This window comes from Patagioenas fasciata, chromosome 3 (assembly GCF_037038585.1).
Source record: "Patagioenas fasciata isolate bPatFas1 chromosome 3, bPatFas1.hap1, whole genome shotgun sequence".
Lineage (NCBI taxonomy): Eukaryota > Metazoa > Chordata > Aves > Columbiformes > Columbidae > Patagioenas > Patagioenas fasciata.
The window spans coordinates 34,559,257-34,570,387 of NC_092522.1; the positions used below are offsets into that span (position 1 = coordinate 34,559,257).

At 37.3% G+C, this 11,131-nt stretch overlaps 1 protein-coding gene across 3 annotated transcripts in view; it reads left to right on the top strand.

Moving 5' to 3' along the window:
* The window catches only part of SOCS5 (suppressor of cytokine signaling 5), a 35,683-nt gene that overhangs the window by 14,401 nt on the left and 10,151 nt on the right, over nucleotides 1–11,131 (top strand). The window contains exon 1 of one of the 3 annotated variants that reach the window (XM_071806105.1): nucleotides 10,498–10,595. The exons of the other annotated variants lie outside the window; for them this stretch is intronic. The gene's annotated coding sequence lies outside the window, so the exon portion shown is untranslated. Of the gene's footprint in view, nucleotides 1–10,497; nucleotides 10,596–11,131 lie in introns of those variants that run through there. 3 annotated transcript variants of the gene reach the window in all.

The following is an 11,131-nucleotide window of genomic DNA, read 5'->3' on the forward strand; positions in this document are numbered from 1 at the left end:
GCATTTCCCCTGCAGCAAAATCCATGTCACTTATGTAGACATTTGAAGTTGTGTGAGAGAACTTTCACTGAGTTTTGTTGCTGTCCTCAAACACAAGACAATGTTCTCTGCTTTTTCCTTCCTTCCTCCTTCCCTCCCAGCTGACTGGCAAACTCCTGCCAATCTATAGCAGTAGAGTTTGAGATCCCTGTGAAGTTGCATGGCTGGTTTTTGTTATTCAGACCCTCCAGCTTTATCTAACGATTTGGGAGGTGCTCAAACTGTGACTTATCTCAAGAAAATTTCTTAGTTTTCATCTACAAATGAGAATTTGGAATTCTAATTCTTGTGATCACCATGCATGTTTTCCATCAGGAACTTCTGGCCACTATGTGACAGTAGCTAGATGTGGAAACTACCACGTCTCCAATGATAAATTGAGGAAAACTTATATTTCTACGCCAAGAATCAAATTATTTTTTGTCATGGAGGGTACTTAAGGGTCATAGCTTCCTGAAATAATTTATTGAATAGGTTGTCCTTGCAAACGTTTATGTAGATGTATCTGAAGTTGAATCGTCTTTTTGAAAAAATGAAGAGGAATAATTCTTGTATTTTTATGTTAATAGTTTTTGCTGTTAAGTGTTATGGCTCCTGGATTTTCTGAAACGTACAGTGTTTTTCTAGATGAGTCAGTCTCAAGGCTTCATTTTGTCTTTTTGCTGCACAGTTATAACTTTTGTTTAATAAAATGGGTTTCCTGGTATAAGGAGAATCTGGTTTAACCTTAAGGAGTGGGATTTCACAGAAATGGCTGCTTCCATTAATTAGTGTATAGTGAAAACAGAGGTCAGATGAATGTTGGAACTCATGCAAAGGGATGGGACAGAAGCAGGAATATCCCTTTTAATAGCAGCAAAGCGATGATAGGTTAGTTATCTTGGATTATTACCCTTAGGGTGTCCTTGTTATGGCTACATTCTGTCAATGAGAAACAGCCCATAAAGACCTGTAGTCTTCACGCAGGGAATAGTAAATTGTCTCAAGTTGATACGGTGAAATAGCATCAATCACTCACTTTGTCTCCATTGTGTTTTGGGGTCTGTTTGCTTTTGTGGTGGTGTGGTTTTAGTGGTTTTGTTTGTTTTTTCAAATACCTGTTCTCTGACAAGTCCATCCTCCAGTAATCATTGTTGTCTGATTTAGGTTTGCCAAGTTTTAAGTGGTGTTGCAGACTTTTTCTTCATGAAATGCAGCCTCTTTAACCATTCATAAAACTGAATCTCTGCTTCCATAAATTTGATTAAGGGCAAAAGAAGATAAGTTTTATTAGTCTCATGCAGCTGACAGTGTTGTTGTAAAGATTATTTTTTCTAGTCTGTTCCTTTGCTGCATCTTCTGGGAGTTCCAGCAGCCTATAACTTAAGGGTAGCTGTATCAGGCAGGAGTCCATAGATACTTAGCAACTTTCCAATCCTGAATGAGCTGTTGTGTGTTTTGGGTATTAGAGTAGTATCACAGGTTAGTGATTTGCCTTTTTCAGATAAACCATTTTCCTATTGATTATAAAGAATGCACAGCAGCTAATCAGTGGGTTATTGGTCTATGACTAGGTCTTGGTGCAACAATCTGTAGAGAAAATTGGAGTGAGCTTTAGGATTAGATGAAATACATCAAAAGGCAAAGCGTTTATATCTTTTATTTTCAGAAGAATTTAGGAGCTTAGAAAATTCTCATTCTCACTTAAAATATCTGGGTGCTGCTTTGCTAGAATAAGAATTTTATTAAAATAATTTTGATGTAACACATTGCATTAAGGCCAAGAAGAGAGATATAGCCACATCTTGACAAAAAAAATCACTTCCTTTGTATCTCGCTATGCAATAGGATCCAGGTCCCTAAAGATAAGATAGTGATGTAATAATCTAATTAACATCTCAGTTGTAATGGATTGAGGCAATAGATGCTTTGAAGAGGACAGACAGACCTGACTTTATTAATGATTGCTTAGTCTCTCTGCTTATCCTGTGTGTACAGTGTTAGTCGTACATTTTTGGTAATGTGAAGAGGTAAATTTTTTTGCGTGGCACTTTTATGGTACATCCTGATTTTATGTTTTGAATTCTGGGCATTCCATTTAAAACCACAGAAATCTCCTTGCTTGTGAGTAGAGACCAAGAGAGCCTCTAAATTTATTCATTAGCCTTATTTGTGTAAAGGTGCAAAATATAAAAGGAGAGCAGGTTTTGCGAAGAGTTGACTTTGCTGTCACTCTGAGAATTTTGTTGTTATAACAGTAACTCTAAGCTTAGTAATTTATAATCTCATTACACTGAGCTTTTTCCATTTTAAAGATTGCTAATGGATCTTTGTAGTAGTACTGTTCAACATCTCTGTGAGATAAAGCAAAAGTGTGTTTTTTCTTTTAATAGAACCTGTTTAGTTAAAACCAGAGCAACACACTCCATGACTTAGGGTGGGTTTGTTCTAGTAATACTAGTGGTGTTACTACCATTGCAGCCTCCTGATTTCACAAACTCCATAGTTCTGCATTGACACTTATCGACTGAAACATCTTTCGTACAGAGGCTATATACAAGTACTGACTTTTCCTTTTAACAGTTCTGAATCTCCAGTTACTGAAGTTATGGAAATGTTCATGCTACTGTACATTGTTGGGATTCTTGACTAGCAAGCTAAAAGTAAAATGCCTAAAACGTGAAACTTGGCAGAGGCTCTCTGCTGAGCACTTTGCTTTAAAGAAATTTAGTTCTGATTTTTCAATATTTATACTTAAACCGTCTTGCACAAAAATGTTAAAATCTGAAAGGTATTGTTGTCTATATTTTATATATATGTAAATGTTTATAGTTTGCCTATATATATATATATAATTAGACACTTGTTGGTTCAATAATATAAAACTCTGCTAAGCTTACAAACTGATAGATTTCTTTCCTTACTCCTCAGAACAATCTCCCTGCCTTGGGCTGAACCTGCAAGGCTAATGCTTTATTTTTTTTTACTTGAATTTTAATATTGTGAAAAAACAAATGGCAGAATTTCAGAAAACTTCAAATTCACTGTAATTATGATTCCTTGTAGAGGTCAAAATATATTTTAAGTGTCTTTTCACACTTTTGGAAGTCTCATTTGAAGTAGTTCGTGCAGTCTACTTTTAGCTGCTTTCTAGAACACTGTTGCAGTGTTGTGAAGGTAGTTGTTTTGTGTTTGTATTGGGTTTTTTTTTTGGGGGGGAGAAGGGGGGACTGTTTGGTTTTTTTAATTTATTTATTCCTTTCCTTATAGAGGCTCTGTAATTTGCTATGTATCTCCAGCTGTCATGGCACATACTTTATATGTCCAATATGCAGAATATCTAAGACAGTCTTGGTTTTTGTTTGCTGGCATATTAGTCCATAATTTTAAAGTTACAATAACATCTTGTGTTAATTTTTGGTAGCGTTTGGAAACCTGTACAGCAAGGCTTGGTGGGTGCTGAGTGGCAGAGCTTGCAGGTACTGAACAATAAGGTACAAGTTCCTTTCAGCTGAAAAGTTGCGTAAAAAGGTTTCTGGTAGCTCTAACTGGGTATAGTCTAGGATAAATTTGGCTATGGATCAAAGTGAAAACATGGAACAGGCTAGACCTGTTGGCAGCTATCCAGCTGCTTCTTTGCAGGGTTTGTATTCTTTTACCTACCCTGGCCCAGCCTAGGGAACCAGGTGCTTGCTGCCAATTAGTCTTGTCAAGACAGCCCAGAGCTTCTCTTGACAAGCCTGACTGCTGACAGCAGCTGTGGGCAAGTCTTAGGCAGGATTTTAACTCCTTGCTTGCCACATACTTTGCAGGCTTAATCCCTCATACTGCAGTTACTCAAATATACTCCTGTTTTGTGAAAACATGTTTCATACAGAAACTGACCTAGGATTGCCAGTGGTGCTCTAGTGATAGTTTGCTTCTCAGGCTTCTGACACGAAAGAATGTAAGTTGGGAGTTAAGTCATTATGAAGGTCACTTTATAATTTGTGGATACTATCAGAACTGTCTATCCCAGGCCACCTTCTTCTTCTTGTAGAGCATAGCTGTAGCTGGATAAGACACCAGGCTGGTCCAGCAGTTTTCTCCCCAGTAGCCTGAAGCTGAATCTCTCTTCAATATTACAGTGGCACAAGGGAGTTTGACCAATTTACAGGTCATCTGTTAACATATACTATAAATTACAATTAGATGTTTCATATATTTAAGAATGTCAAGTTGTTTATGTTGCTGCAAAGAGCTCATTTTCAGTTGTGGAATTTTCCCGAGTTTTCTTGTCTTTTACATGTGTGTATGATGTTTCCACTATCAAGTGCTTTGTTCTAGTAATGTTAGCAGTGAACAAAAAATGCAGATGCTATCCATAAAACCTCAGTGGGTTTTTTATTTCATCAGAAATGACAAATTTATGAAGTGAGGAAATCACAGTGCAAGAGATTTTTTTTTAAGTGCATGTAGAAATATTTAGTCTTCAGATTAATGCTAACTTTAAAAATTGTAGTTCCTTAGAAATCACAGCTTAGGCTGTTTTTGTGGTTCTAGGAACTTTTGGGTCCATTTCACTCGTCTAGAAGAAGGGTGGCTTTTCTTAATATCTTGCAAATTGCATGAATAGCAATACTGCTTTTTCCTATATAGTCACCATTGTAGATATAACACATCAATGGAGAAAGGCAAGTAGAACTTTCTCAGTTTTAAGAAGTAGCAGCTAGCTAGTTTTTGTTAGAGAATACGATCTTTTGCTTGGTCAGAAGGGAAACATGGGAAGTAGCAGGATGCATGGAAAGAGTTCTGTGTGTAGAGGAGTTGCTTTTAAGCTGGGGGGGCGGGGCAAGGGTACTAGGGTGAGAGAGGCATTAGGCAGGCTGTTAAGGTTTAGAAAAATGTAGAGTGTCAAGTGAGAAGAAATTAGACTGTTAAAACAGTATAAATTGATGCCAGAACAGACGAACTAGCTGTTTGCAAAATAGCCAATTTGCAATTGAATGAAATGCTCTGTTTACAAACTATCTTAAATTGGATGTTTCTATTGAGCTAATCAAGGATGTGGGATATGTTTGACCCATCTTTTCAACTTTGCTTCCAATTTCCTTTTCTTTTAGTGAAGCATAGCTATTAAGATATGCTTTTCCTTAAACATAATGCCTTTCCTTCTTAACTCCCAAGAATTACATATGCATAACCATTAGATCACTCTTTATATCAATTTGAGACATATTGATATCTTAGAACTTGATAGAGAAGGATATGCTTCGTTAGTGTTCTTAAGTAGAAACAAGTTCTGCTCTGCTAGGGGAGACCTCCGTGACTTTTTTCTCAGAGTACTTATGACTTTTGTAGAGGTCACCAAGAGGGCTGCTGTATTTAACTTGAACACTGACTGGAACCATTTATTCTGCCCACATGAATTTAAAAAAGTATATTGGCAGCTTCTGTTTGAGGAGAGTTAAACATAGCAGTACAGGGAACATTATTTCAGCAAGTTGCCTAGAGTTCTCTTCCATAATGGGTAACCTTACTTAATGAACTTAATGCTTTTTCTGTTTCCTTTTTTAAATTATAAGGTGAAGTTCTGAGTTTCCTACTTAGGGTTTGCTTCAGTTTAATGTTGCTTGTATGGATTTACATGTTGTTATGAGTGACCATCAGGATGCCGCTTAACTGATTAGAAGGTGTTTACTTGGAATTAATGTGCATCCTTGTCTTGAATTTGCAGACCTTCTACCATCGACATCTATCAATATGTGGAGTTCTGAGTAGATTTGTATAGCATTATTTCTGTATTAATACCTGAAACTTATGCTTCCTGTGTGTAGTTCTGATTCTTATATAATTGGAAATACTAGCTTTGGTCATCATAGTCATACTATTATCCACTAGACTTGTGTAAGTACAGGGAAGAGAGTACCTCAGAAATAACTGTCTTTTTATATTTTTGGCTCAGTGTTGTTCATGTTCTGTTCTTCCATTGATGGTTTTCCTGTTTTAGGAATTCTAGATTTTTCTGGACAGAAATGGTTGGCAACTGTACAGTATTTTCTAATCTAACATGTGAGTATATGTAATCCTGACATTGTCCTTTTTCAACCCTAAAGCCTACTAAGGAGATGGAAGGATGTACCCCACTGTTCAAAGTATCTTGGAACAGTATTTTTGAACTGAAGGTAACCATGTGTAGCTGCTTGGAAAGAAGTTGGCAGAATGTCTGCTATCTGAGCTAAGGCTGCTTTTTGCCCATTGTGAATCTACACCAAGGAGAGGGAGAAGATTACTACTTAGTGTCAGGTTTGAACAATGGTGCAATATCATTATTTTTCTTTGACTTGACAGTCTGCCAGCTTAAGTCCTTGGAACTTGTAGCTTTCCCTGTGTTTTAGCAGGACACATCAAGCCAACTCAGCATTTTATTTTTGAAGTTAATGTTTTCAGTGGCTGAACTTCAACATGAATGTTCAAAGCAGCAGTTTAAATAGAGTCCTAATATCTGTCTTTGCAGCCACAACCCCACAGCTGATTAATACTTAGGCTTTAAACTGAGATTTCTCTTTGAAGTATCTGTCTAAGGTCTTGATATCGTGAGCAGAACAAATCAGTAATGCTGTGGAAGGAAGCAGTCTGCCCTGGCTGCTGTTTCCTCCCTCCTCATCCGCTCCTCCCTGTGTTAACGTGAATGTTTATACAGAAGTTGTAAACCAGATGGATTATCATTAGATTGCGACTTTTTCTAGAATTTATTGCAGTGTGGGTCAGTTCCTTGAGCTGGTTGACTGAGCAGCCATACAGTGTGCAGACCATGTCCTGCACCAGCACAGGTGGTCAGGAAGAGGCTGATGACATTTCTCTTGGTTGCAATGCTGACTGAGGCCAAGTTTGTGTGTTGTTGCAATTAGAGCTCTGTATCCTTTAGCTCTTCTTGACAGTTTCGAGTTTTTCATTTTTGGGATTTAGACCTCCAGATTCTTCTCTGTATGCAGCTGCACTTCCAAATTATCATAGCCTGCTAGGAAAAGCTGCTGGTACTTTGCTTTACTAAGGCTTTCATGAACACTTGAGACGCTTGACCCCTTTACCTTGTCTAGTTAAAAAAAATAACAGCCACCTCTTCCTTCCAGCCCTCCAAATCAGTTCTTCGAGCTGTCTGCAGTGACCACATCTTTGTCTGTGTGTGTAGAAGAATTCATGGTTCCACTTAAGCCAACATATTCCTTGTTTTTTAAGAAATATTGTCTCCAGCATTACAGTAGTTATTTGTTCTTTCTAGAACATATATTGGAAGAGAGGAAACTGCTTTGTAATCCTTAGTATTGCCCTTTCTTCCTACCTCAAGTGTGTTACTTTAAAGGGTAGGTGTTTGCCAACCGTATTCATTTTGACTGAATAAGGTTGAGGAGTGCTTATGTGAGCAGCTTGGTTAGTGCTTCCCTGGGAGCCGCAGCCTATAGCAGGCATTTGGCAATGTGCAACTAGGACATTAACATCTTCAGCAAGCGTACCCTAATGGCAACAAATGTCTTCAATAATGGAGTCTCTCATCACTGTGAAGTGAATAATTTTAAGGAACAATCCACCTAGAAGTGTAGTCCCTCTCCTTTTTAGTTCTGCCTCCACGGTCCGAGGTGATGTGCACCAGTGTCACAAAATGCGTTCACCCACTTGCCTGGGTGTGCTCGTGCTAGCATTGACCTAAACAGGGTACAAGGAACAGACAGACTGTGATTTTTATCCCTCCCCTCTTTTCCCTCCCATTGCAGGGCTGTGTTTTGTTCTGTGGTGTGTGTGTAGCGTTGTGTGTGCGTGTAGTGTTTTGGGGTGTGGTTTGGTGTTTGGTTTTTTTTTTTTAATATACGTAAGAATTGGCTGGTTTTGTTTTCTCTTAATGTTTGTCCATGTTATCAAATTATCATCATATCAAAATATCAAAACAAAGACTCTTGTAGATTCTTGTTTTTGAAATAAGCACGCTATACCTGTTTCATAAGGTGTCATACATTATGCATTTTCAGCTCTTGTGAAGATGGTACACTTCTAGGGGTTAATATTTTGAATGTAATTTACCGTATTGACACAGTGAAACAAGTGTATGATCTTCAGGACAGAGCACAACCTTGGCTTTGAATGTTCCTCTTAGGAAGTCACAGGTGGAAAGTTCTGGCTAGACTTTGTGACACTGCTGGAGAGAGTGGTCTGAGTTTTCATAGCAATCTAGTAATATGTGGTATTTCAGGATTACTAACAGGTTGTAACTGTTGTCTTTATTTAAATCACATCATATAAATGGTTTTCCTATCTCTCTTTGTAGTTTCGTCATTTGTACACTCAGAATACTTGAAGACTCCTCTCATGCAAACTTCATGGCTTTGAATATCTCTAAATTTATTGCAAATGGGAATATAGCATTGATACTACTGGTTATTACTTCTATAATCCCTGTAGAGTGCTAACTACCTGTTATTTTTTTAAGATAACTTATGCCAATTTAAAGTAGATAGAAGTTATTTTTAGTTGAAAAGAGGTTGTTTTAGGAACATTAGTAGAACTTTTGTTCTTCTTATAAAAGCTACAAATTGATGAATTTACTTTGTGGATTTTGGTGGAACTGAATTTATTTCCTGTTTAGGCTAAAATAACCACTGGCAGTGCTCCTTCCTGAAACCAGGATGGCTTTAGTGCCTGTTCAGAAGTGATTTGTATTTTGTCAACCTTAGCACCGCCACAAGAAGTCTGCGAAACCGCACATCTGTTGCATACTGATTAAACTAATTTAAAATCACCAGATTTAATATTAAACACTTGACCAATGACTCAAGTTTTATTCTAACTAAAAGTTGAGAGATTTAACTGAGAGGGTCAACCAAATTCAAGGAACTTCCCTTTGTGAAGCATGGTTCCCAAAACACCCACCCCATCCTGTGTCCACTGTCTAGCAAAGGTGATGTGACAGGCACATTGTTCATGTTTCTAAGCAGAACTGAGAAGTAATAATGGAGTATATATATTTAAGTACCATTAAGCATGAAATTTCAATATAAGCTTCCATATCCTTTTTAGATTTTTAATGAATTAGAGTGGTTAGTATGCAACCCCCTTTGCCATCTGTGCCCAGTAAAACAGCATTACTAGTTTTATTTGGAATGCAGGTGTGTCTTCAGAAGCCTGCATGACCTAATGTTTTAAGTAAGGCTTTTTTGAAAATTGTGTAGACCTTATTCTAGCAGCTATTCTACCAGCCTTACCATTCATTTGCTCTGTTAAGGCCTTGCTCTGAACTAATTATTGTAGATTTTACTGTCTTGTGTTTGTAGACTTGCAAGGAGCATAATGGGGAAAAAAAATGGTTGTAAATGTTAATATTGAAAAAGAACTCTACTTCTGATTTAATCTTTGTACTAACATTTAGTACTTGTAACTGTTGCTCTCTCTAAAGATTACTTTTACGGAATCTTTGAATAGTAATAGTATGGCCTAATGTTAAAAGCATTTCAGCAATTTCAGTGATTCCAGAGCTGAATGGGAACTAATAATGTTTAGTGCCTTTTTGACATTACTCTGGAGTTTCTGCCTAGAAATATTAACTTTTAATATTCATCTAGTGATTACTCAACTGCACAGTTTTTATTTCAGTAAATATGCATCATATTTGAATATTTTTCTTCCTCTTCTGCATGTAAAGTTTTAACATAAGTTCTTGATGTTTTTTTTTTTGTTGTTGTTGTTTACTCTTCTGTCCTGGGCTTGGTTCTAGTGCGGAACAGCAAATTATTCTCCTCTGTCCTGTTATTAGATTTCTGACAGCAATGTGAGTATACTAAATCCCTCAACTCCTCTTGGATCTCTGAAAAACAATGATTATTATTTTAGGGAAGTGCTGACTTACTTTTTTAATAAAGAACTTGTCTTGTATTCCACTTTCCCATTTTTAGAATCATGGTTCATATTCCTCTTGCTTCACAATCATATAACGTCCTTGTGGCAAGTACAGCAGTTGCTTACCTGGAAAAGTAATATTAGAAAAGTGTGTATTTTTAGCTGCCTTTTGATGTGATGTAGCAGCTGGAAACAAGGAGGAGAGGCAGCGTGAGGTGATCTGACAGCACTGCCAACCGCAGCTTGGGAACCACTGCTTTGGACTTGAAACCAAAATGTGGGGAGAAGAAATTTGAGCAGGCCTGAGTATGCCCATTGTGCCTGACACTGCAGTGATCCAGATGCGGTGGCTTTGCTCTTGGCTCTCAAAAGCTTCATTTGAGGGTCCTCCCCTGGAGTCTATGTGACAAAAGTTGTTGATGGATGAAAAAGAAAATTCTGTAAAGGTTTTGTATTTAAAAAAAAAAAAGTATATAGTGAACATGCACTTCCATGCACACATTTAAGATATCAAAGGAATATTTTACTAATTATATCAGAGGCTAATTGTAAATATTTAAACAGAAAGATTTTTCTAACAACTAACAAATACTGGTTTTCTCTTTGTAGTAATCATGTTGCCTACAACTCAGAGAAGGAATCTAGCGAGTTCATTTTGATGTATATTCTCCAGACAAGACACAGTGATTCATACACTTTTCTGGATAAGAAGGGTATCTATATTCTGTTAAATATGACAAAAAGTAGTTAACCTTGTAAATTTAACTTTTGGAAAGTACAGCATGTCAAGCCTGTGTGGTGGTGGGGGATGGGGCAAAATGTTTGCGTTTTTTTCTTTTTGAAGGCTTTTGGGCAAGCATAGGTAACTTCCCACCCATCTAACAGTCCAAAGACATTCTAGACTAATAGTGCAAAGGAAGAGCAAAAATGAGCAATTTTAGAATAAAAGATGCCACTAAATAGTATATGAGTGGTCAGAAAAATAATTCCAGTTCATGGTCAGAAAGATGCGTGCTGTTTCTAGCCTGATTTCCCAAGGGAATGGAGGTTATATACTCTCTCATCCTTTTCCCTTCCCAAAATTTTTAAATGTCTCTGACTAGTAAGATAAAGAAATTTATAGCTTGGCAGAAAAGTGGGTAGAAGTCAGCCTTTTATGTACAGATACAGTGATGACAGGCTGGCAGGCAGCAAGCGTATACTGCCTCCTGGTCAGTGTGGGTATTCTGAGACACTGCAAACAACTGTG